Source organism: Miscanthus floridulus, chromosome 9 (assembly GCF_019320115.1).
Source record: "Miscanthus floridulus cultivar M001 chromosome 9, ASM1932011v1, whole genome shotgun sequence".
NCBI lineage: Eukaryota > Viridiplantae > Streptophyta > Magnoliopsida > Poales > Poaceae > Miscanthus > Miscanthus floridulus.
The window spans coordinates 55,049,427-55,077,112 of record NC_089588.1 but is presented as its reverse complement, the minus strand read 5'-3'; the positions used below and the strand labels follow the sequence as shown (position 1 = coordinate 55,077,112).

The following is a 27,686-nucleotide window of genomic DNA, read 5'->3' as shown; positions in this document are numbered from 1 at the left end:
AAATTGCACTATAGATTTTTCACACTCTAGCAGATTCTTTATATCTTATGCGCACTCTGGAGAGCCATTTCCGCTTTCCATCTTTTACTAGCGAGAGACTCAAAATAGATGATGACATATTTAGAGATCTAATTGAAAAAAACTGTTAGAAGTTTTTTCCCACCAAAATTTATGTGTTCTTATTAATACGAAAGGCTATAAAAAACTCTTTGCTCCTACTATCTCCCTCATGGCCACGGCCTTCCCCAGTAGCTTCCACCATCTCCTACACATCCTGTTGCTGTTGCCGTGGCAGTGCCCGGCCGGTGACTTTGACACCATTGCCATCGTGGTAATATCATTGTGCCATCTGTTATATGGTTTGCAGATGGCACAATTAACCATGATTGGTAATATTACTGGCAGCACTGGTCCACTGGTGGTCCACTAGTAATATAACAATTAACCCACACCAGTGGCAGCACACCAGTGGACCACGACTGGTGTGCCCGTGCTGCAGCCAATTGGTACTTTTTTTGCTTCTTTAAATCGTGGTTAATTGTTATAAAATACTAGAACGTAGATTTAATTATGCCATCTGTTAATTAATTACTATAAGGATTGCCTCTATATACCATTTATTGAGCCAATAACACACCATGATAATATGTTTATGCCGTCGGTTCAAACTAAAAACTCTGTGGTAATGTCATTTGCACTCATTTGACTACTGTTGGTTTCAAAATCGACATTATATTACAATCCATTTGGAATCACCCATAAGTGGTTGTCTGTAGTAGTTGACAGATGAGTTTCTCTTGATCCCGTACTTATAATGTTTGTTAGGAACTAAAAAAAATGAAAGGTGCATTATTTTTAAGGTAAATTACATTTGTGCATCGTCCAACTTACACGTGTAATACCCTGATTTTTAAAAAAATATATATATATGTTGACAAGGCGGACTACAGATAGGAGGAAAAGTTGACTTTTTGAACCATAAGTCATATAGAAGATCAGAGACTCGTGGATGTGTAGAGGTCGTCGAGACGAATCAAATTGACTACTAACATTTTTGTTTCGAGACCGAATGAATTTTGGTGGAGCTGTTAAAGTTGGACCCCCGGTCGTGGCTTAGGGTAACCTTTTTCTCTCCCGTTCAAGGAAAAAAAAGAGGGGGGGTGGGGGTGGGGGTGGGGTGGGGTGTGTGGATTGCGGATTGAATTTACAGCAGCTGGGTAGTAGTCGTAGCAGCTGGGTAGTTGTAGATAGCTATGGCAATGGAAAATATATACCCGTATACAGACAGACTCTGTCTGATCGATTTAGATTCTCTTTTTTTTTTTTCAGGACCTCAGTAGTACGTAGTACGCTAGAAAATTCCAGGCTTGTGCTTTTTATCAAGCTAGGCACTCCGTGGTTATAAACTAGGGTGAAACATGTAAAGCTAGTGACTATGCAGCTCGCCATCTTCACCATGGCACAATTTGGATGGTTCGGTGGTCAAAGGAATAAATGATAAAGAAAAAAGTTAAGCCGTAGCATGAACTTCGTATATATAAATTAAATGTGTATGTTTGTGCTGCTTTTGGCTCAGTATTATTTGGAGTTGTTCTTGAGTATAAACGTGGTTGGTCAGGTGGTGGTGAGTTGGAGGGCATAACCCAATCTTCTACTCGACACGCTACGTAGCATCGCTAAGGCAAGTGCATGACGAACTTGTGTTTGGGCTTTAAGCCTAGAGGTTCGAGTTTTTCTTTGGTTTATGTTTCAAGTGTTTTTTTCCTGGTTTATGTTCAAGCTCCGTTTCATGAGATTTATGTTCGAGTGTTATTTACATTCAATTCAAGTTCTGGTAGTTCTGGATGTGCAATCTAGTTCTTATGTTCAGGTTCCTGTGAGTAAGTGCTAGCCCCACTTACTCGGCTTTACCGGTAGATGCAAAGGATTCAAGTTCGTTCGTTTCAGATGGAAACTACTATTTATATGAGATTCCCAGTTCATGAACTCCTGTGTGAAATTTGATTTTGGGTTCTAACTGTACTTGCTGAGTGTTTTTACTCACCCTTGTGTTTATTTGGTTTTTAGGTACCAAATGACCGCGAAATGCATGGGGATAATTGGGAGTAGCACCTTCATGAGCACAAACATAGTTACCTATGCATCATTCTTTAAGTCTAAGTTTTTGCCACTAATAATTTGATTAAAGATTGCTTAAATGTTGATTTGATTGAGATGGTAGTTGCAGTTGGGATGGTCCTTCTATTTTATTTGGGTTGGGCTGATGCTTATGACTTTATTTATGATTCTATATCATTTATGTTCTTGATTTATTTGTCCTAGATGTCTAGTTTTTTGGGGAGGTTCTATTGAAATTTTCAGTTTTTTTAGACAGTGTGTTTTTGGTGTTTCTAGCCAGGGTGTTACAACATGATAGTCCGATTTTCAGCCTTAAATTAAAAAACTGGATAACAGATAAACTCCAACCGTCAAAACTGAATAAATTTGGTCCTCCATTAGTTTCAAAGATGGTTTTCTATTATAATAATAATCAATTGGTTACCATCTAAAAATCCATAAATAGTTGATTTAAAATCAGAAAAATATAAAACTAGTATCGTTTTTTTCTAAAAATGTTACCTCTTTATGAACTATATATATAGTTATTTGGAACTGATTTTATGTTCCTATTGCTTTGTTGCTTTTAGTCATGCTCATTCTTTATTTAACATAAATAAGAGCCAAACAACTCTAAATAGAGCACCATCAGATACATAACATTTTTAGAAGAAAGTTGATGCTAGTTTCATTTTTTTGTTTTAAATAAACTAATTATGAATTTTTAGCGATCAAACAATATGACTAATATTTTAAGAAAATAGAAATTTGTCCGGTTTCCAAGTTAGAGGACACTGGTTACCCAGGTTAGGAAAAGCATTTTAGCAACACACAGGTTCGCCACCTTTTTCAAAAATTGTTTATTAATGGAATAGAGACACCTCTGTCAAATGGTTTCTATTACATAGCTATTTTACCATTTAATGAGACAGTCGGACGATTTGAACATGTGACCTCTAGTCTAGCATAACACTTCCCTACCACTGCATTATGCACTCAATTGTGAGTGAGCATATGATGATAATCTTTTATATAAACATTTAGTAGTTTTATATTAAATATTTTGACTATTAAATAATCATAAATTAAAAAATGATTTAACTAAAAAGTTTTAGATTTTGTTGAGCAGTACAACTTTTGTATGCGGCATGTCTCCATCCGAGATTGCATGAACATTTCAAAAATTTGAATCTCAAAATCTGATAAACTAAAACAAATATTTGACACTCTAAACAACTTAGAAATTTAAGACTTCTCAACTAAAAAGTTGTAGATCTCGTAGACCACTACAACTTGGGTATTGATCGCATATCAACATTCAGGTTGTTTAGACATTCCAAATTTTGAATTTCCAAATCTAAGAACTTAAAACACATATTTAGAACTCTAAACGACTTCAAATAAAAAATTATCAACTATAAAGTTATAGATCACATTAAAAGATAGAATTTCGCGGCTGCCATTGTTGGTCAGGCGGCCGTGCCAGCAGGGCTTTCGCTGCTGCATGTGGCAGCGTCTGGCTTCCACACTAGAACCGAGAAGATGGTGCATGCGGAATGTGGCGTTGATGCCGGTCTTTGGGGATCGCTGACTGAGGGGGCATGCACGCGTGCTGCTGGCGATGTTATGGCGAGCGGCGACGCGGATACGGCAGTGGACGGCAAAGAAGATCCGGATGTCGGGCAGAGTAATTGCATCACTAGCATCGCTAGGCCACGGATTGAGCTCCTTCTGGAGCTCTCCTGTGGGCCTTCGGTGCATCCTGCTGCTGGTGCTGATTCTGTTGGGCCTATGGCTGCTGATCTCCACACGGGGCCTGAGTTGTTGGCATCTGGGCCTTCTCCCCTCCCCTCTCTGGTTGGGCTAGTTGAGGCCCATGATTTCCCCGTGTCGGACGCCAACACTTCTCCGGCTGAGACTCTCGCCGTCCTCGTGCCGCTGGCCGAGTCGGCTCCCTCCGCGCCGACCGAGTCCTCTCCTTCCGCTCCCTCTCCATCGAAGCTGCCGTGCCCCACCTCTGATGCTACTTCCTCCTCGATCTCGCCACTCCCCGCCACTGCTGCTCCTACCGCCTTGAACTCCACCCCCTCGCTGCGTCCACCTGTGGCCCGGCCGGTGGCTGCAGCTTCTCAGCAGACCTTGCAGGTCTACTCGCGTCGCCACCCCCAAAGAAAAGAGAGGGCGGCACATTCTGTAGCAGCTGCCGAAGCTCCCCCTAGTGCGCCTCCCAGCCCGGCAACGGAGTTCGTCATGGCTCTGTCAAAATTTCCTAGGGCTATCTTGCCAATTCCCCATGTGGAGAAACGGAGGAAGAAGAAGCTGGAGCCACCTAGCAAGGAGCCCCGACGGAGTCGTCGACTTGCGGGCTTCCCCGCGTCTACATCGGAGGAATGCCCCTCTCACCTGAAGAAACAAGTCATGCGTGCTCTGGACTTGAATGTAGACGATGAAAGGGCACAAATTAGCCAGCAAGCACTAGAGGAATATGTGCAATGTTTTAAGCAGCCCATGCCAACTTCACACACTAAGGCCCTGGCTGCTCTTTTCGGTTGGGCACTCCCTGAGGCGGTGTCTGCTGCTGACTTGGTTGAGTGTCTTGTCTGATTGGCCCTCCTGGTCACTTTTGCTCTCCAGTATCATTATGGATCCAGCACACATCCTAAATTGGAATGTACGAGGATTGAACTCAATAGCAAGACAGGATGCTGTTCGAGTCATGGTGGATTCCTCCAAGATTGATGTCGTTTGCCTGCAGGAAACTAAAATGAGTACGGTTTCCAGGCGTATTGTCCTGTCCATGTTAGGAAGTGATTTTGATAATAATTTTATTTACCTTCCTTCGGATGGGGCCAGTGGTGGAATTCTGGTGGCTTGGCGATTCCAGCTGGGCACTATTGGAGCTACCAGGGTGGATGCTTACAGTGTCTCGGTCCAGTTCTGCTCGTCTGATGGTAGTGCGTGGTGGTTGACCTGTGTTTATGGTCCCCAACTTGATCATGACAAGATCCAATTTCTTCAAGAATTGAGGGATGTCAGAGTTCGGTGTTCTGGGCCATGGCTGGTAGTCGGGGACTTCAATCTTATTTATAAGGAGGAGGACAAGAACAATTCCTACCTCAATAGAGCAATGATGGGAAGGTTCAGAAGATGGATAAATGATGTGGGGGTCTCTGAAATTCCTCTTCATGGTCGTAAATATACATGGACCAGCTCCTTCACTAACGCTTCCCCTACTCTTGTTCGGTTGGACAGAATGTTTTGTTCACTGGACTGGGAAGATCAGTTTCCAGGATGTCTCTTGCAGTGTGATGCTTCAATTGGTTCAGATCATTGTCCCCTGATTCTTGGGCTGAAGGATTTTATTAGCTGCAAGAAAAGATTTCATTTCGAAGCCTTCTGGCCTTCTCTGGATGGTTTCCAAGAAGTAGTGAAGGATGCTTGGAACACTGTACAACCTAGTACCTGCCCACTTGATACCCTCGCTCTGAAACTCAAGGCAACAGCCAAGAGGTTACAAAGCTGGAGTCAAAAGAAATTTGGTCACTTCAAGTCCCAATTGCTCATGGCAAAAGAGATCGTCCACCATCTTGATATTGCTCAAGAAAGTAGACCACTTCAGCCTAATGAGTTATGGCTACGCAATAATCTCAAGAAGCATTCCCTGGCGCTTTCTTCTCTGCTGAGAACAATATCAAGACTCAGGTCCAGGATGAATTGGCTAAAGGATGGGGATGCCAACACAAGGCTTTTTCATCATTATGCAAGGTATAGAAAAAAGAAGAATTTCATCCCCAAATTGCATGTTGGAGATCAAGTTTTCACAAAGCATGAGGATAAGGCAGCTGCTGTTCTAGATTTTTATGATAGTCTCATTGGGACTGAGTACGATAGAGGGAGAACTATCAACTTGGACACCCTTGGCAGCCCTGGTTTTGATCTTGAAACTTTGGATTCGCCTCTCTCAGAAGAAGTGTGGAACACCATAAAGGGGATGCCGCCTAATAAGGCTCCTGGACCGGATGGGTTCACTTGCAGGTTTTATAAAAGTTGTTGGGCAGTTATCAAGAATGACGTCATGGCAGCACTTCATTTTCTTTGGATCGGAAATTTTAGAAATCTCAAAAAACTGAATTCTGCATACATCACTCTGATTCCAAAAAAGACCAATGCTGTTCAAGTCAAGGACTATAGGCCAATTAGCTTGGTTCACAGTTTTGCCAAACTTGTGACCAAAATCTTGGCTAATAGGCTCGCTGATCGGCTAGATGAGTTGGTGTCCTCTAACCAAAGTGTTTTCATTAAAAAGAGGTTCATTCAAGATAATTTCATGATGGTCCAGCAGACAGTTAAATTCTTACACTCTCACAAGTAGCCTAGAATCCTCCTGAAGCTTGACATTACCAAAGCTTTCGACTCTGTGTCTTGGGCCTTTCTTTTGGAGGTGCTTAGAAAATTGGGCTTCGGCAATCGCTGGTGTGACATGATCTGTGGCCTCCTATCATCTTCATCAACCCAAGTCCTCTTGAATGGCATCCCAGGAGAAGGTATTCTGCACAGAAGGGGTCTAAGACAGGGAGATCCGCTATCCCCTATGCTCTTTATTCTTGTTATGGATGTATTAAATCAGATGTTCACAAGGGCTACTGAAGTGGGGCTGCTACAACCTTTATCAAGGAGGCCTATCCAGCATAGAATCTCCCTATATGCCGATGATGTAGCCATCTTCCTTCAGCCTAACGCAGCAGATATCAACTTGTCCTTACAGCTACTGGATTTATTTGGTGATGCTACTGGCCTTAGGACCAATGTTCAAAAAAGTAATGTGCTGCCAATCCATTGTGCTGAGGAAAATTTGGACCTTATTCAGAATTTGTTGCCCTATGAGATGCTGGATTTCCTTTGCAAATATTTGGGGCTACCACTGACCATCAAGAAGCTGACTAAGCAACAGGTCCAACCCATCATCGACAAAATTGCAGATCAGCTTCCTGGGTGGAAGGCTGATTTGTTGACCAGAGCGGGCAGAGTTATTCAAGTGCAGTATGTTCTCACATGAATCTTGATTTATGTGGCCATGGCAACAGATCTCCCACCTTGGGCTCTCAAAGCAATTGACAAGATCAGAAGGGCCTTCTTGTGGAGAGGTCGAAAAGAGGCAAAGGGTGGTCACTGTCTCATTGCCTGGCCTAGAGTTTGCTGCTCACGCGAACTTGGTGGCCTTGGGATTGCTGATCTAAAGGCTTTGAGTATTGCTTTAAAAGCGCGATGGCCGTGGCTCAAGCGGAGTGAGCCCAACAAACCATGGGCAAATCTACCTTTCCAATTCAGTACAGAGGTAGCTGGCCTCATCTCCGTGGCTGTAATAACTGAAGTTGGAAATGGATCTAATACACTCTTTTGGAAGGACAAATGGATAAGTGGCAAAAGTCTCTAGGACATCGCACCTCTAATATATGCATTGGTTCATAAAAGAAGGTCAAGTACACGTACTGTGGCGGAAGCTCTAACGGGGGAAAAATGGATAGAGGACATACAGGGTGAGATCGGTTCTACTGCCTTGTTCCAGTATCTTCACCTCTCAGATATTCTGAATGTTGTGGAGCTAAATGAGGAAGTTCCTGATAAGCACATCTGGAGGCTATCTGCTTCAGGAAAATATACAGCAAAGAGCGCCTACGATACGCTCTATCAGGGTGCAGTCGCCTTTGAATCTTATGAAAGAGTATGGAAATCTTGGGCTCCACCCAAATGCAAATTTTTCATGTGGCTTGTCGCTCATAATAGATGCTGGACAGCGGATAGATTGGCAAAGAGGGGGCTCCCTCACCCAGATCAGTGCCTTCTATGTGATCAAGAGGAGGAGGACATTCACCATCTTCTTGTGGGTTGCGTTTTCTCAAGAGACTTCTGGTTCTCCCTCCTATCTCGCTTTGGTTTCGCAGCACTTGCTCCTCAGCCTTCCGACCAATCCTTTGATAATTGGTGGAGAAAAGTTGACAGTGCTGCTAGTGGAGACTTTAGGTTGGGATTGAACTCTCTAGTCATTCTGGGAGCTTGGAGTATCTGGCGGCATAGAAATGATTGTGTCTTTAATGGGGCAACCCCAAATGTTAACTTGGCTCTGGCTTTGGCTAGGGAGGAGGCGCATTGGTGGAGCATGGCAGGAGCCAAGGGACTTTCCATGCTCACTGTTGGAGGTTCAGCCTAAACGACTGGTGTAGGGTTGTCTTGTTGGTCTGTCTTAACTGGTGGGTGTGTGTGGGGTTTGGGTCTATGTATGACTCTTTTTTCTTCTATTAATACAATGATACGCAGTTCTCCTGCGTGTTCGAGAAAAAAAAAAGATAGAATTTCATAATAGACAATGTCAAATTGAAGGTCATACAAAGACTACAAATTTTGAATTTCAAAATCTAAGAACTTAAAACGAATTTTATGGACTCTAGACAGTTTAAATGAAAAATTGTCAATTACAAAGTTATAGATCTTGTTGAACTATAACATTTTGGTATAAAATACTTTTTTACCTGACTTCATATGAAAAAGTTATTAATTACTTTTATGCAAATATTTCTAGAGGCATCCCTCTCCCTTATGAGTGTTGCCTCTGGTGTTCAATTTCTAGAGGTGGTACTCATAGAAAACCGGCCTATTAAAATTACTATTTATAGAAGTGGTTTTCTTAGGACGTCCATCTTTATTAATAGAGGTTGCCTCTTAAACATGCACGCCTCTAAAAATCTGTTTATATAGATGGTTGTCTTTTTTTACTTTCTCCATAAATGAACTAACCGCCTCCGAAAATCGGTGGATATTGCTTGCCCGTGTAAATAAAAGGTGTTTCTCCAAAATCATAGGGAATCATGTCCATAGTGACACCAATTGGATAAGACAGCACCTGGAGACTAGTGGAATTGGGAACCAGCCAAGCAAGGCTTCAACAAGCATGACCATTAATACCAACTCATAGCACTTATAACCCCATTCCTTCAGCTATATAAGGAGGGATGGGGAGCCCTTCAAGAGCATGGCATAACACAATTCGAGCACTCAGGACACAACAATTAATTAACTCTCTCCCTAATCACTAGATGTATGGCACCCCACGCGAACCAGCAGTATAAATCACTGTGTCTTGTATGCTACCTCATTGAAACCCCGCGCGTGGCACAAAATTTATTTATCAACGGTATAATAAAACACCAACAAAGATGAATCCGAATCCTAGCCCATTGTCTATGTAGCTCAAAGAGTTAGGTAGTATCCTACATATAATACAAGGCCTACATTGTAATTATATACATGGGAGCTCTACATTGTAATTATAGATATTAAGAGAATAATAAAAAAATAGTTCCCTACTTTGTATCTTTGTGCTTTTCTACTTTCATCTACTACGTTGATCATGAAAGACAGAAAGGATCAGATTGTAACTACTGGTGATGTGTTTGTGACAACATATACCTGATGTTAAGACGGACACGATGCTCCTCCTGGTTGCATGGGTAGATTGTCCATCGTGAAACTGCCAAGGAAATTGAACGCACCACAACTACGGGTGTGATTCTAATGGACAAAATATCAAAAAGCGGATACAGAAATTACCCATATACCGCGATTTATTGAAGATAAACCATGCTAACTAAGAAATAAAACCCTCGTTACAATGAATGCATGAAGGCATAACCATAATCTCAAGCTGGGATATGGGGCTAAATCCTAATATATTGTCCAAGAGCTAAAACATCAAGTTTTATGTGATATTTTTTATTCTAGCACATCAAGTTTTTTGGGACGAAGAGAATAGTTGATATTAGTATCCTTAACACAACTGAATAAAATGAGAAAGCATCTACTTAGAGACCGACTACCCGTTAGCAAAAGGGTGGATCCCTAATCAAGAGTGCCCGATGGGAGTTCGCAACATCCATAGTCAGTGATAGCCTTTGCCAACACTGGAGCTTAATACGCCTTAAGGTTGAATAACCATTTTTATCTTTGCCAACAGAGATAAGATTTTTTTATTAGATGTAGCCCCAAAGTTTTATGTTAATTTATACTCCCTCCGTTCTAAATTATGTCATTTTGACTATTCTAGATTCATATATTTTACTATATATCTAAAGTTCTGGACATAGTGTATATCTAGACGTATAGCAAAAACTATGTATCTAGGTAACCAAAACGATTGTAACTGAGGGTGTATCACTTATTACTCTTAAAAAATGGAGTTTTTGCAGTAGCATTTGTTGATGTAGAATATTGTAATAAGTTTTATGTAATTTTTCATAGAGAGGAATCTATGTCATGGGATTCTCATACAAGCAGGATTAAATCTATGTTCTGAGCCCACACCTTTTCTATCTGCCTGGACGGTATGCTATGAATCATGTCAGTCTCGTTCAATGTAGCGATAATTTTTTGTATAGTAGGCCTTTGGTGCCGATCCTCCATCAAACATTTTGATGCTACTTCAATACAAGTCTTCACTTGTTGGCAATATACTTCGAGCCGTGATCTGAGGCCCTCTGTTTCCTGAAGTCTATTTTTCCAACTAGTATGTACCTCCAAAATATTAGAACATAGAGTCAGGACGATAGAGCCTAATAAGAGATCAAACATGATGTAGTTTTTTTTTTAATGTTGAGTAAGATCGGTATAAGAAAATTATCATATACTCTTACAAGCTGGACAAGTCTCCGAGATGGCATATCAGCAATATCGTGGTAGCGTTCTCTTCCCATCATTATCTTTGTAATTATAATACCCAAGCTAAATATGTCAAACGCAGGTGAGAGCAATTGGAATTTCGTGTACTCTGGCGGTAAGTATCCACTGCATGTCATCTTACACAGTAAGATTGTAATTAACTGTAGCAAACAAGTGTTTAAAAATTGTGCACATTATTCCAATCACAATAGTATGTAATAATGAAGTACTAGGTCACATAGAAACTTCAACTATTTCAAATCAATTAACAGTCAACTAATGAAGCAAAATATGTTTTGGCACAAGGCAGTGGGCTTACCGTGTACCAATAGACTTATTCATTGTTTGTTTTGTTCTTTCATCTCCAATGAGTCTTGATAAACCAAAATCTGCGATTTTGGGCACCATTTCTTTGTCTAGCAATATATTATCAGGTTTTAAATCTAAATGCAATACAGGTTCCTGCAATCCCTTATGAAGGTAATTTAAACCCGCACAAATACCCTTAATTATTTTGTAACGAATGTGCCACTCAAGCCCCTGTTTTTCATCTGTAAAAAGGAAAAATAATTCTCAAAATGTATTATAAAAAAAGATTTTTCGTTTTCCAAGTATGGCCCGGAGAAATATTTAATCACCTGAAATATGATTGCGAAGGCTGCCATTGTTTACGTATTCGAAGCAGAGTGCAACATGCAGTTTTTCAGCAACAACTTGTCTTCCATCATAATCCACAACTACTGGTTCTGATTCATTACAGTAGCCCACGAACTGTACAATGTTTTCATGATTGAGTTTCGCAAGGGTCTGGAACTCTTTCGTAAATTCCTTATCATCAAGTGCTGCCTTGTCACGAAGTACCTTCACAGCAACCTCTCTTCCATTTGCATTTGTACCCTGTTCATCAGATCAGATCTCATAAAGATGGGGTATATATGGTTTGATTTTTGGTTTTGGTGATCCTGATATTTTAGGAATACCCGCACAGGCCTGTGTCTAGGAGGGAAGTCAGCGATGATCTTTGCTGCACATGCCATTTAATAACTCTTTTGCAAATGGGGCCTACACACTTCCCCTTCCTTGCACTACAAATATAGGCGTTTTGTCACTGACATTATCATTATGGTGTGCATGAAGAAAAAATAGAGGGTAGTGCAAGACGAGGATTTTATACACGTCAAGTCCTCATGATGAGGTAATACCACACGTAATATGTTTCTGATTGTATTGTATTGTTGGCAATTGTTGAATGGTGAAGTGTGATTAAGTACCAATGAAGAGGGTCCCTACCTGCCTTATATAGCCGGGACTAGGGTTACATGGATGCAACATCCTTAATCTAGTTTTATATAGATTTATGTTTTCTAGTTGGTTGCAACAAAATCTCGAGGATGGTGTTTATCTATGCTTTGTGTAGCAACCTAGTGGAGATACTTTGGGTTGTGCCCATCCGCTGCTTAGTCAGGTCAGCCCACGCCATAGCCTCGGGGTCAGATATGGGCACCAAAGTGTGATGCCCGTGATTTGTGTCCTCCATAGTTGGGGAGTGATTCTCAAAGACCACTTTGGGTTCTAGTAATTGAGTGGCTATTACTGGATTAATGATTTCCTTGAGATGATGAGCTAGGTTAGTCCACAAGGTGAGGATAAGCTATACGTGGAGCCCAAAGGTGATGGCAAGGACCATGGAAGTGAAGTGCTCAACAAGTAAGGAAGATGGTGGAGACGGAAGCAAAAGCCTGAAGGCAAAGGTTTATGCATAGGCTTTCTGTTTCACCAGCATAAGGTGTATAGAGAAGTGAATGGCCGGATTTAGGATAGTGTAATGAGGGGAATTCTTTGGCTAATATGGTTATCCAGTGCCATTAGGTGAGGACTAAACAATGCATATGTGTTAGGTCGAGTGGTGTGGCAAGGAAGCAAGTGAAAACCTTTGAAAAATATTTTGAAAATGATAACTCAGTGCTAAAGGTGTTTGTTGTCATGTGGGACACCTATTTAGAGTTAGTCATTTGAAAAAGGTTTTTACACTCACGAGAGCTCTTTAGTGGGAATCGGAGAGGTTCCACCGGAGGGTTAGAACAATATCAAATCCTTGATGGGTCCGGACATCTAAAGTATACCAAAACTCTCAAGTGGTGCACTAGAGAGTATCCCTAGAGCTTGGTTGAAGGGCCTATTGTCAGCCTATTTTTGCGGGAGCACATTATCTTCCGGTGGCACCGGAGTGATGAGCACTAGAGCTTAGCTGCAGTGGTGGTATGGAATGCAAGCGTTTTCAAAAAGAGGCAACGAAACCTTGCAGCGCTCAACAAAAACCTTCTGCGTAGAATTCTGGAGCCATTGGAGCTCTCTGGTGGGTGCACCGAAGCGTGACTCGAGAGGTTCTTTTCGTGCTGTTTTGGGCTGAGACACACACTGGACCTCTCTGTAATCCACCGGAGATGTCACTGGAGATCTTGTACATTGTAACGGCTAGTTTGAATAGCCATTGAGATAGCCATTGGATAATTTCGGTGCTCACCGAAGCTATCCAGTGTGTGCAGAAAGTAGCTTTAGTGCTTTAGTTGGTAACAGCTAGTTTCTCTTGTGGGCTTATAATAAGTAGGTGGTGGGCATATGCTATTTGGCTCTCTTGGCACTACCATCAGATACACATAGCTACTAGAGCTCAAGAGAACACTCCACTCGCATTTGCTTAGTTGAAATCGCATTTGGGTGAGATTGGCTAGGATCTAGTGCATTTGCTTTGAGAGTTAGCATGTAGTGGCACTAGTGGATTGTTGAAGCTATGGGATTCTTTTTACTCTTGGTGATTGCCACCACCTAGATGGGTTGGAGGCAACGGCCTCTGTCGAGCACTTGTGGAATTTGTTTCGGGGGCTTTGGAGAAGGATTTAAGGGGTTCTTGTGCTCATCCCCACCAGTGGAAGCGAAGAGGAACTCTAGTGGATTTGAGGCTATTGGTGTACTCATGATCAAGTCGGCTTATAATTTAGCGCTCATGTCTGAGCCTACCTTGAGGGGTAGTTGAGGTAGCGGAGGAGCGATGATCCTTGGACATGCCAGAATGGGAACGTAGGTATGTAGCTGGCAAGCTACCAAACCTCAGGGAGAAAATCTTGTGTCCCCCCTTCATCTAGTTTGAGCTCCCTACACTTGTGCTTTACTATTGTTCACTAGCTTGCTTGCCTAGTTGTTCTTCTTGCTAGTGTAGTCATTTAGCTCTTGTGCCTTGTTCGAGTAGTTTCTAGTTCTGGTGTGTAACTAGAAGCTTTATCTTCTGTGACTAGACTTTTGTAGGAGTGCTTGTTTGGCTTAGTTGTGTTGTGCCACCTTTGTTACTAATACTTGTGCTTAGTTGTGTTGTGCCTTGAAGGATTTTTTTAATAGGCTATTCAGCCCCCTCTAGCCATTAATTGGTCCTTCCAGATGCCATGCATCATATCAAATTCATATTTCACATGTGTCCATCATGACACATGCTTTCTGGCTGCGACGCTTGTGATGGGCAAAGGATGGCAGATGAGGGGAGCGCTTGGTGGTTGGCCGCGTAAAGGCAATGCAGATCGATAGTAGTGGCAAGGTAGCAAAACTAGAGTTAAGATTTGGGGGTTTTAGGTGGCTCCAATGCTCACCGGCCTTAGAATGCCTCCGAGTAAGCTAGACTAGTGGAGCAGTGGGCGGCGAGTGAGGTGTTGGTGGGTGGTAGAGGACCAAGGGTTGGAGAGTGGTAGATTTCGCTAAATTAGTTAGGGAGGGTTGGTTTGAGGAGATTTTGGAGCAGCTTGGGTTGCTGTGGATGTTGGCGGTTGCATGGTGACATGGCCAATGAATCTGACAAGTTTCAAGAAGACCAGGGTGGAGGCGGTGGTCACTACTTAAACGATTTTCAGAGGCGCCTTCTTTTTCTTCTAGAGATGGTTTTATCAAGTACCATCTCTAAACATGATTTCAGAGATGGCCCTAAAAGTTGGTGTTTCTAGCTACCTGTAAAATGCTCTTTATTTTTAGACAAACACCACCTGCCTCAAGAAATTGATTTCTAATTTCTAAAGGCGGTTGATAATATAGCCCGTCTCTAAAAATAGGTGCAGCTAAAAAAATCATAACTTTTTCTTATCAAGTTGGATGCAGACAAACTTTAATACAAACTAGGGGCATGCAAGAGAGAATAGAAGAGGATAGGGTATGGATGTTGGGATAGATAGCATTGCAGCTCGTGTAATAATAGCCTCATGAGCCGTACGACATGGTTGTAATACAAGCTAGGTGCATGGGAGAAAGGCTTGCATTATTGAGTTTTTCAAATTGCTCCGACCTACTGATTGAGTTCTTGACTAGCGTGAAAGAGTAGGGGATGAAGCTGAACCTGTAAATGTCTAATTTCTACAATCAGTAGGTAGGAGCAATTATAAAAACTATCACTAAAAATAGATGTTGACCGTGTCTAAACATTATCAGTGTACTAGTGTAGGCTCAGAAGACAGGAATGAGAGGAAGGGAAGAGGGCGAGCTAGTCTTTTTATCATGTCTTTCAGAGATTGCTTACGTACCTAATCACAAAATATTAAAACCATATTGCTGTTGGCTTTGAATCATACCTTGTAAACCACTCCATACGCGCCACAACCGAGTTCCTTGGAGAAATCATGTGTAATTTCTTTCAATAATTTATGTGACATTTTCATTGACTCCGCATTATCCATGCTATCTCTGCTCCCAACGCAATGATCTATCTGCAGAAGACAAGGTATAAGCATATTTATCATTGGCACAGAGAGTAGATTCAAATGTTCATTACAAATTTCTGCAGCGGCCAGGGGGAGGCACAACAGCCCATTAAAAAATAGGACAAACAGGTAGCATGACGAGTACTTAGGCCAAGTTTTATTCCACGATTTCCAAAGGTGCCATATCACATAAAGGGATTTGAGGTGATTAATGAAATAGAGTCTTTCAGTGCACATTTTTATATCGCAACTATTCATAGCATTTAATTACTATGCACAACTAGACGCAGTGTAATATATGAAATGTAGCCATCTCTCGGCTCCAATGCTAGTTTCAACATTTTCAGTTTTGGAAACGTCGTAGCTTTCGTCTTTGTGCATCTTATTTAATAAGAGGAAAGGTCGTTGTGGGTGTTATGTCTGAACAATTTTGAATCATCCGCTAAAAATGCCTGGGATTATCCACTAAGTTCTTAATGAGAAAGTTGAAATTAATTGGCAGGATATATAAGGCCCGGAGGAAACCTGAACATGTCCTGCAGTCGGCAGACGCGGGAGGCTTTGCTTTTGGTCCTTGAACGCGGAAATGGATACCTGATAAAGAGGACGCCAACCGAATAATAATCAACCAGCTATCATAATGTTAAGCTATCTTGTTTTACTATTACTCCTAATTAGATATGTTAATCCTGACCAGATGCCTTAAAAAAATCATAAAAATGGTAACAGAAATTAAAAGTACATCTGGCCCTTGATTCAGTGGCTTATTAACAAATCATGATTGATGGATCTTAATAGAGACTCTAATCTCTAATATGGCATGGAGACGTTGATCCTTACTTTGTCTATGTACCATACAGTTTGAGTTTGATGCATAGTTTACATCAATCAATAAAGGAGACACTTCCCTAAACTGAAAGGAGAAAGAGAAAAATATTGGGTCCACATAGTGACATACTCCAGGAGGCTAGGCCGGACACCATGCCTGGAACCGCGACTCTGTTTCGATCGACCTTATATATGTAGAAAATGAGTTGAAAAATGGACTTGCATCAGGATTATTAGTACTAAAGCTCATTGGAGCTCTATCTGGGACCTAGAATAATCGAAGCAAGTTGATATATACGAGAGAGGAAAAAATGATGGAAAAAGGAGGCTGTGCTTCAGCTTGCTATATCAGATCGAAGAAACAAGAGCTCATGGAATTTGCGCAAGACACTGTATGTTAGAGCGTTTGTGTTATAGCTTGAGAGCTTACAACTACGAATACTGGTAAACACTTACCAGTTTGTTCTCCTTACTGTCCATGGGCTACCATTACCACCGGAAGAACCTCTGCATCGATCTTCTGCGGCCACGGACAAACCACGAATGTTCTAAGTGCAACGCGAATTGAATCAACTAATTTTTTTTTGTCAGAAACAATTGCTTGCATATGAATGGACATATATTATATATAGCTGCTACAACAATGCGATGACTGAATATCTGGTACTACTAGCAATCAAAACCATGCACAGGCATGAAGACTTCCCAAGTGACAACACCAGGGTTGAAATTATGGGGAAGGGTTCAATCTTGTTTTAGGGTAGAACGGGTGATCAATGGGTGCTTCGAGATGTTTATTTTATTCCTAAGCTTCAAAGTAATTTGATTAGTCTTGGGCAATTGACTTAGATTGGGCATCGAATTGTCATGGATGATGATGAGATTGAGGTGACAGAAAAGAACCCATCTAGATTGATCATGAAAGTTCAGAGAACAGTTAATCATCTGTACAAGATTGAGTTGATGCCAATGGAGCCAACTTGTTTGCTGACCAGCATTGCAGATGAGGCATGGTTGTGGCATGGTCGTCTTGGCCATGTTAACTTTCAAGCTCTAAAGAAGCTGGTTGACAAGGAGATGGTTGGAGGAGTACCACTGATTTAGCATCCAGATCAGGTTTGTGAGGCATGTTTGGCAGCCAAATAGACCAGGATGCCTTTTCCTCATTCAGCATTGTGGAGAGCAGATAAGCAACTTCAGCTGGTACATGTTGACTTGTGTGGGCCAATTTCACCACCTACTGCAGGAGGCAACAAATATTTTATGTTGTTGGTGGATGACTGAACTAGGTGGAGTACAGTGTACATGCTGAAGACTAAGGATCAAGCAGTTGATGCATTTATGAAATTCAAAGCTGAAGTTGAGAATAGTACTGTGCAACATATCAAAATACTTAGGTTAGACAGAGGGGGTGAGTTTCTTGCTGGAGCATTTAAGTGTGTGTGTGTGTGTGAGAGCAGGCTGGTATTAAGCTTCAGTTTATAGCACTTTACACTCCTCAGCATAATGGGGTGGTAGAGAGGAAGAATAGAACTGTAATGGAGATGGCAAGAGCTCTACTGAAAAGCATGGAGATTCCAGGGAGGTTTTGGGCAGAGGCAGTGAGGCATTCAGTGTATCTACTAAATAGGCTGCCCACCAAAGCTATGGGTGATAGAACACCATATGAGGGCTGGAATGGCAGGAAACCTCACTTAGGTCACTTGAGAGTTTTTGGGTGCAGAGGTCATGTGAAGACTGTAATGCCACATTTGAAAAAGCTTGATGATAGGAATGTGCCAATGGTGTATTTTGTCATAGAAGAGGGCAGCAAAGTACACAGGATGTATAATCCTCATAGCAACAAGATTGTGGTTAGCAGAAATGTTGTGTTTGAGGAATCACAGAAGTGGAGCTGGGAAGCTGCAGAAGTAAGAGATTTTTTAGAAATCAGAGAAGAGGAGAATGGTCAGTTTTTCTCTAGAGGTGTTGGTACTGTTGAAGTTGGTGGCGATTCTCAGGACATTCACTAGTTTGGTGATCAGGGGGAGCATCAATTGGAGCTCAGAGTTCTGCAGGTGGAGATGGCTCAGAGGCAGCAGCAGCTTGGAGCCAGTCTGACTGTTCATAGTCCGACAACAGGTGCAGACAGTGTGACTCCAGTGAATTCAGCACAAGGTTTTGGGGGAAATCAAAATGCTATGGATGTAGATAGCAGTGATGAGTCTGATGATGGTCCACAGAGATTTAGGAGCCTGAATGATGTCTACCAAGACACCACAGAGGTGGAGTTGAACTCTGACACTGAAGTTGAAGCTTTACTTGCAGTTATGGAGGAACCCTCAAGTTATCAGGATGCAGCAGGTGATGCAGACTGGATGGCAGCAATGGACAGTGAGATCCAGTCAATATGCAAAAATAGAACTTGGGAGTTGACTACTTTACCACCTGGACAGAAGCCAATTGGACTTAAGTGGGTTTATAAGCTTAAGAGAAATTCAGAAGGTGAGGTAGTAAAACACAAAGCTAGGTTGGTTGCAAAGGGATATGTACAGAAGCAAGGTGTGGATTTTGAGGAAGTGTTTGCTCCTATTGCAAGACTCAACACAATCAGAATGATTCTAGCAATGGCTGCAAACAGAGGCTGGCAAGTGCATCATCTTGATGTGAAATCTGCTTTTCTCAATGGAGAATTGGAAGAGGAGGTTTATGTTGCACAACCAGAGGGCTTTGTGAAAAAGGGGAAGGAACAAATGGTTCTGAAACTTAGTAAAGCTTTGTATGGACTGAGACAGGTACCCAGGGCCTGGAATGTCAAACTGGATAAAAGTTTGAAGAAGTTGCAGTTTAGCAAATGTGCTAGTGAACCAGCTGTGTACACTAGGGGAGTTGGGAGAAGAACAGTGATACTTGGGGTGTATGTTGATGATCTGATAGTGACAGGAGAAGATTCTGCAGAAATTGAAGTGTTCAAGAAGCAAATGACTTCAGAGTTTGAGATGAGTGATTTGGGGTTACTTTCATTCTATCTTGGGATTGAAGTTGAGCAGCAAAAAGATTTTGTCACAATCAAGCAATCAAGTTCGGCCAAGAAAGTATTAAGTCAGTTTGGTATGGAAGATTGCAATCCTACCAAGATCCCAATGGATCCAGGAGCTAAACTTGAAGAAGACAAGGGAGGAGAAAGGATAGATGCCACTGAATACAGGAGAGTCATTGGGTGCCTAAGATATCTGTTGCATATTAGGCCTGATCTATCCTTCTCTGTTGGAATGGCAAGTAGGTACATGGAGAAGCCTACTATGAAACATCAGAAAGCAGTAAAGCAGATTCTGAGGTACTTGAAGGGTACTGTGAATCTTGGGTTGGTGTATACTCAAGGTGGAAAGGAGGAAGAGATAATTGGGTACACTGACAGTGATTTGGCAGGTGATCTTGTGGGGAGAAGGAGCACTGCAGGGATGGCTTTCTACTTGAATGAGAGTCTGGTTACTTGGTGCTCCCACAAGGAGAAGACAGTGGCACTGTCATCTTGTGAGGCAGAGTTCATGGCAGCAACAGCAGCAGCAAAGCAAGCACTGTGGCTTAGGAGCCTATTGAGTGAACTCACTGCCAAACAACCAAAGTCAGTGACATTATTTGTTAGCGCGTTGGTTCAATTTTAACCGTGTTTGTACTCGAAACCTCTATCAGTGGAAAATAGCGCAGTCCTTCGATAGTTGCAGTTCTTTTTTATTCTAGTGCTTCGCATTCATTCATTTCACAAGCTTTTGTTAGAGTGCATAGCAAACCCTGATGTGCCATGAAAAACCCCATACTGGTAAATTCACCGGGAGGGAGCATGCCAGCTTCTTATTAGTGTCCCTCGGCTAGTCTTTCTCTAAGGGGATAGACTTCAAAGTGAGTCCTATTGTATTGAGGACGTCTGGTATTGATATTATTCTGGGTATGTACTGGATGAAGCAACACCGGACAGTGATTCAATGTCAGGAAAAGGTTGTAGTTCCGACAACACCAAAGGAAGACAGGATTAGTGTTGATGTTGCAGTGCAAGAGCAATAGACTGCAACAGTGAACCAGCTAAGTGAGGGCATCAACCAGGAGAATCCAGTTATGGATGAGTTCCCGGATGTGTTCCCCAATGATTTGCCCGGTATGCCACCCGATCGCGACATTGAATTTGTTATTGAGCTATTATCTGAAACTGCACCTATAGCTAAAAGACCATATAGAATGGGGGTAGAATTAGAAGAACTTAAGAAACAAATAAAGGAGTTGCAAGAGAAAGTTTTCATTCATCCTAGTTCTACTTGGGGAGCACCGGTTATTTTTGTTGGTAAGAAAAATGATGGTCAGAGAATGTGTGTTGATTATCAGCCACTTAATGAGGTTACTATCAAGAACAAGTATCCGTTGCCTACAATTGATGACTTGTTTGATCAGTTGAGAGGTGTTTGTGTGTTTTCTAAGATCGATCTTCGTTCTGGCTATCATCAATTGAAGATTCGTGCTACAAATATTCCTAAGACAGCATTTACTACAACGTATGGGTTGTATAAGTACACGGTGATGTCGTTTGGCTTGACTAATGCTCCTGTATACATTATGTACATAATGAATAAGGTGTTTATGGAATATTTTGACAAGTTTGTTGTGGTGTTCATCGATGATATATTGGTTTACTCCCAGAATGAGGAAGAGCATGCTGAACATCTAAGGTTGGTATCGCAGAAGCTCCGCGAACACAAGTTGTATGCTAAGAGTACTTTGAGCATGGCAAGTATAGCATGGGATCATCCTTGTCGTCCTATTCACATTAATCATATTTTAATCATACTGCATGTGTCCTCCTTGATTTACCATTAAGGATTTCCCAGTTTTGTACCATACCTTGACACCTATGGGATTATTGCATTGGGTAGTGATGCTAGTGCTCAATTATAGACCATGATCTTGTAACTTGACTAATGGTATATGCAATAAACAATAAAAGATATTTTTTAGCAACAAGGAACAAGGGGGCTAGAGCATAGTTTTTGTGATGCTCTAGATTCCTCTTCTCAAGGACTTGTCTTTAAGCAATCATCCGGGACTTACAGTACAACCGTGAGAGCTACATGGCTCTGGCTTTAGTTCAGTATGAAGACATTTTCAAGCTTGTTAGTGGTTACCCGAAAGGGCGCAAAAGGGGCTTGTTGAGCTGAGTATAGTGCGGCCTCTGTCTTTATGTGTATAGCCTGCGCGGAATATGCCATTCGGAAGGGGCCCTCTATATTCCCTTGCCAATTGAAAACCTAGCGGCCCTAACTTGTTAGACGAACTTCTGAAAGACTTCATAGTGTACTCTGCTCGCTCACCTTGGAAGTGTTATGGAAGTCATGACCCTGGGCAAATGGGAATCACGACTCACGGTGAAAGTGTACAACCTCTGCAGAGTGTAAAATTGGTATATCAGCCGTGCTCACGGTCACGAGCGGCATTGGACCGTTATGGAATAGATGATCATTAATGATAATTATGTTTATGCTATTCATTATTTATGTTTACTTGATCATGTGTTTACTTGGGTTTATGTTAAACTTGTTGCTACTCAATTGCTTAAAATTGTGACTCAATAAAAGCCAAATGCAGTTAAACCCATGTCTACCTTTTGAACCCTGTGTTATTCTTATTGAGTACGAGATGTACTTACGCTTGTTTATTTTTACTACTTGGATAAAAATTCTGGATGGGTAACAGATGGCAATGGTTATAAGGATTTTCCTGAAGATTACTAGTCTTGCGATCAACCAGTCGCCGGTCCCTGTGGCTATGGAGGCACCATGGAGTTATCTTTATTTATTTCCGCTTGCTAGACTTTGATATATTTATGTAATGAATTAAATAATCATGATATAATAAAGCACTGTGCTTGGTATTCTCCTTTAATTTGTCTCTATATGTGTGTATTTAATTCCTGGGCATACATATAATTTATATCTAGATTTGCCTTTAAATTTGGGTATGACACTACCTTATTTTGTTATACTACCAATTAGAGATGTTCATCCTTACCGGATGACTAATAAAAAGAGAGAGAAATCATTAAGTACATCCGCGCCTTGGTTTGGTGGCTCAACAAATCATTATTGATGGACCGAACATTCCTAATAGACTGTATATATAGTAGATATGCCAACGGATGCTAGACCGGCTGGTCAAGCACTTCGGGTGGCACCCTTGCGGTCTGGGTACTATTCCCACGCGGGCGAATTGCAGTACCGAAGGTAAAAAAACCCTCATATGTCCCGTGTTATCCAAAGCATAGGTTTGTACCGCCAGCCCACTCACAGGAAACGGGCCCCTATGTGCGTGCGGGATACGAAGTTTGGGGTTTTCTTGACTAGGTGAGGAGTCCTCTACTTTAATACGAATGCTCGAAGGCCGCATGCTATCCCCCACAGTCCGAGTTTTTTTATATATAGTTGATATGGAAGGCAGAAAATTAGTTAAGATAGGAGTAGCTGTGTCAAGTATATGGTTTAGATTTATCTGCTCTATTTAGAGTACAGTTGACGCATATTAACTTTGCGTTGATACATCTTTCCCCAAACTGAAAGGAGAGTGAGAAAAAAGAAATCTTGCGTCCACATAGCATGGGACGCTATGCCTAGAACCGCGACTCTGTTTTGACCTCTACGTATAACATGGGTTACAAAAGGAAAAAGTCTACTTAACCCTCCACCTTTCATATTTTGTCTACTTCACCCCCAACTATGAAATCGTCTGTTTTACCCCCTGAACTTTCCAAAATCGTCTATTTTACCCCCCGGGCGTTTCTGACAGCGGTTTGCTACACTAACAGCGTTTTGCTACAGTAACGTTGTGTTTTGCTACAGTATCGGTGGTTTGAATTTTCTTTTTTTTATTTATTTTCGGTGAATTTTTGAAAAATCATAGTAAATCATAGAAAGATCATAAAATGAAAAATTTAATTTTATTTGACTCCAAATGAGTAGATCTACACAGTGAATATATAATACGATATGATTTAGTACAAATTTTTTTTTGTAGCTTTAGATTAATTAGAAAATCTAATTTTTTCTGTAATTAATTAGAATTTATCTATAACTAAGTTATACATAGTCCAATGAGTACGAAATTTTTACTATAGTTCAAGCATACAATAATTAGCGTACCATAAAAATTTCACCACAATTAGACCATAGAAGCTGCAGCTATGAATTATTCCAATTAATTACAGACAAAATTAGATTTTCCAATTAATCTAAGGCTACAGTAAAAATTTTATACTAAAATATACCGTATTATATATTAACTGTGTAGATGTACTCATGTGGAGTCCAATAAAATTAGATTTTTTATTTTATGATTTTTCTATGATTTACTATGATTTTTCAAAAATTCATCGAAAATAAATAAATAAAAAGAAAATTCAAACCCACCGACACTGTAGCAAACCCATCGTAGCAAACCGCTGTTACTGGTAGCAAACCCTCTGTTAAAACCGTCCGGGGTAACATAGACGGTTTTGAAAAGTTCAGGGAGTAAAACAGACGGTTTCATAGTTTGGGGGTGAAGTAGACCAAGTATAAAAGGTGAGGGTTTAAGTAGACTTTTTTCAGTTACAAAATGGGCTTGCATGACGATTAGTACCACAAAGCTCATTCGACATGTTATCAAAAATAAAATAAAAAAATCATTCGACATGGATCCGGGACCTTGAATAATCCAAACAATTTGATAGGACAGAATAAAAAAATAACAAAAAAAGGAGATCGTGCTGCACCTTACTGTATCAGATGGAAGAAACAAGAGCTCATGGAAGCTCCCAATGCTTGGTTGCTGTGGAAGAGGAGATTGGCGGAGCAAGGAACCAGCAGCAGCAGCCAAATTAAATCCCGCACGGCACCAGCAAGATGTGCAGTAGCGGAGACCCTTGACGTCCAGATCTGCAAGCTCGAGTGTCATGAGTGAGAAAAGAGACGTGCGGTTCGGGGAGATGCATTACCGGCTCGCGGATCCCGTCTTGGGGTCACGTCAGCTGCAACGGGGCGGAGCAGGAGGTCCTTGGCTCCTTGCCGACCAAGAAGACAGGCAGACACCGGCAGCGGCGTTTCTCGAAAGAAACAGAGCAGATACGAACGAGAGAGAGAGAGAGAGAGAGAGAGAGAACGCGGCTCCGTCGGTACCTCACCTTCGGCGATCTCGGCGGGCGAGCTTTAGGCGGCGGTGGCGGGTGGAAGAGCTCCGAGCAGCGGTACGGGGCGCATGCTGTGCGATTCGATGAGGGGAAAGAGAGAGGGAGGCGGGACTATGGTTGCTGCGCGTCCGTCCGCCTATGCCTCGGCGTGCACGCTCGGAATATCCGAGTGCTCAACTGCTCACGTCGCGCGGATCGACGCCGGTTCATATCGGCCGGTTTGGCTCTGACGGGGAATCGGACTACGAGGCACTAAAATTGGCCGACATAGCACCTAATGCTTGGGCCCGACACATCACCTAACGCTCGTACGAACGTAACTACCGGAAACCCGGCACTTCGCCGAGTGCCGAGGCTTTGGGGAGTATATTTTATCGACTATTTAATAAAGACGGTCTTTATTGAGTGCTAAATAAAATACACTCGACAAAGATAATTTTGTCGAGTGTTTTTTCGGCACTCAACAAAGATGTATTTTGTCAAGTGTTATTTTTTGGCACTCGGCAAAATACGCCTTTGCTGAGTGTTTTTTTTTTCTGGCACTCGGTAAAATGCGTCTTTGCCGAGTGCCTTTTTTCTGGCACTCGGCAAAAATGTATTTTGCCGAGTGCCTTTGTTTTGGCACTCGGTAAAGAGGTATTTTGTCGTGTGCATTTTTTTTTTTTTGTCCTCGGCAAATCATTTTTTCAAAGTAATTTTTGAGGCTCTAAATGAATTCAAATGAAAAACTTTTCAACTACAAAGTTATATAACTTCTCAAGATCTACAAAGTTTATTTTGGACATTTCTTTATTTGACAAAGCGACAATAACGTTGTTCATAAAATCTACATCTCTCTCATATCTCATAATAGTTTCTTGAAAGTAAAAGAGAGATATATAAGATTTGTGAACAATGTTAGTACCACTATGTCGGATGAACAAATGACCAAAATAAACTTTGTAGATCTTGAGAAGTTATGAAATTTTGTAGTTGGCAACATTTTGATTTGAAATCATCTTGTCATGCAAAAACGACGTTTGAATTTGAAAATTTTAAAATTTGAATTTTTCAAAAGACCTCGGATGGAAAAACTTCCTAAATGAAAATTGTAGATCTCCAAAAGTTATGAAACTATGTAGTTGACAACTTTTTGATTTGAAATCATCTTATTATGCAAAACTACGTTTGAATCTCTCAAATTTGAAATTCGAATTTTTCAAACGACCTCGGATGAAAAAACTTCCTAAATGAAAATTGTAGATCTCGAAAAGTTATGAAACTTTGTAGTTGACCACTTTTTTATTTGAATTCGTTTAGGGCCTCAAAAAGCAATTTACTCTCGGTTTAGTATAATATATGAGGATAGATAACGGAATCTAGACACAAGTGACAGTGTAGTGCAGTAGTAGAGCAGCAGACACGCGAGGGAGAGGTCGTGAGTTCGAATCCCGCCGGCTGCGTTAGCCACGAATTTTGCGCAAAAAATGCAGCGACTTTGACGGAGACGGGCGGGCGTTGGCCGGTGGCAGCCTCCCCCGAAAAAAAAATTGCTATTATTTTTGGGTTTTTTCGCATTTTCATTTTGCCGAGTGTAAATCTTTGCCGAGTGCTTTTTCAGCACTCGGCAAACCCGACAAAAAGCACTCGGCAAAGGCTTCTTTGCCGATTAATTTTTTGCCGAGTACCCTTTGCCGAGTGCGGCACTCGGCAGGCGGTGCTTGACGGTGAGGAGAAGGTCAAGTAGGGACATACCGTGCCGATGGACTGGGAGCGGTGAAGGACGAACGTGAGGATTGGACAGAGGGACCGGGAGGCCGGGTGACCAGCCGAGGTGGCTGACATCTAGGACATCGTCAAGCGCAAGTGTATATGGGAGTGACAATGTTAGACCGATTCAAGACGGCAGACGTGCAAGTCGAGCGAGGCTCTCGAAGACTTAGAGCCGAGGAGGTTGAGGACGGAGGTGACACGCGTCGAGTGGGGGGACGCATATGGAGTACGCTACTCACGACGGTTTGGTGGGTTGAGTCTCAAAACCATCGGATGATGGTTTCGCGGGTTTGGCCTCAAAACTCGGGTGGAGGTTCCAAGGAGGAACGGACGGCACGTAGCGGCATTGAGTTGTTCGCATCGAGGCGAAGCTATCTCATGAAGGGCGCAGTGGCTGTCGGATGAAGACTATCTCGGGTTGGACCAGAACGTCCTCTAGTTAAGTGGTTCGACTCAAAATATCTAGGGGCGTGTTTAGAATTGTGTAATAGCCCTGATAAATTAGGATTAGGGAGCTCCAATCTACCTCACCTCTTGTCATTTCATTTCATCTCCTTAGGTTTTCCCCCTCTCTAGGTTCTTCTCAAGAGGTCCACCGATGAACCAGTGTCCCGGTGTAATTGAACCTGTGATTTTGATTGAGAATGGAGGCGATAACCTTCTCATGTCCTCCGGGATTCGATTTGTGAGGTGCTTTTGTGAATCGCGTTTGTGTTCTTCGCGTTCTTGTTTTTCCCCCTTTCTTTCTTGGCTCGATTCGTCATTTTGAGAGCGTTTTGACTCATTCTTTTTAATCTAAGATGGACTAGGACGTGAGTTGATCCCTTCCACCGAAGGATATTATCTAATTCCTCATGAGTTCATAGATCAGGGCGAATCAAGTTCTAGGGTTGAAAAACTAGGGTTTGTCGCAATTTCTTGATTTCCCAATGATTGGCTTTGTCTTGGGTGATGATCTTCTAGGAGTAGCCTACCAACTCTGCGATAATCCTCTCTGTAAAGTTTCAAGTCATTCTGAGTTGATTTGATCGAGTTTTGGGTGTTGAATCGATTTTTCCTGAGAACTGCTTGAAAATACCAGACCCCCGAGCCCTAGGAGGCTGTGGGAAGCTTTTGTCTTCTTGTGTCACGCCTCAGACGTGACCCTATCGGAGGAGCAATTGGTAGGGGCACGCCTAGGGAGCGGCGCTAGGGAGCCCCCTGGCATCGGTAGCCTGGGGCTTGTCTTCTTGTGCCCGGGCCTTGTCTGGCGTCGTTAGCCTGGCAGGAGCCAAGGGCCGGGCCCGGAGGTGTCGTAGATCGGAAGCCCAAGGCTCGGGAAAGCCCCCGAGCCCTAGGCAGAAGTTGCGGCCGAGTCAGGCTCGGTCGGATCTCTTCGCCAGAGG

At 42.0% G+C, this 27,686-nt stretch overlaps 1 protein-coding gene across 12 annotated transcripts in view; it reads right to left on the bottom strand.

Moving 5' to 3' along the window:
- LOC136483733 (coatomer subunit beta'-3-like) overlaps positions 1 to 24,800 on the bottom strand; it is a 41,197-nt gene extending 16,397 nt beyond the window's left edge. The window contains exons 1-11 of one of the 12 annotated variants that reach the window (XR_010765592.1): positions 24,358 to 24,798; positions 24,136 to 24,298; positions 17,461 to 17,607; positions 16,824 to 16,887; positions 16,065 to 16,133; positions 15,411 to 15,545; positions 11,445 to 11,703; positions 11,126 to 11,357; positions 10,782 to 10,932; positions 10,453 to 10,662; positions 9,562 to 9,622 (exon numbers count right to left, since the gene is read on the bottom strand). The gene's annotated coding sequence lies outside the window, so the exon portion shown is untranslated. Of the gene's footprint in view, positions 1 to 9,561; positions 9,623 to 10,452; positions 10,663 to 10,781; positions 10,933 to 11,125; positions 11,358 to 11,444; positions 11,704 to 15,410; positions 15,546 to 16,064; positions 16,134 to 16,823; positions 16,916 to 17,359; positions 17,376 to 17,460; positions 17,608 to 24,135 lie in introns of those variants that run through there. The other 11 variants (XR_010765593.1, XR_010765594.1, XR_010765591.1 and 8 more) reach the window with 11 other exon arrangements.
- Between the last annotated feature and the right edge of the window lie 2,886 nt (positions 24,801 to 27,686).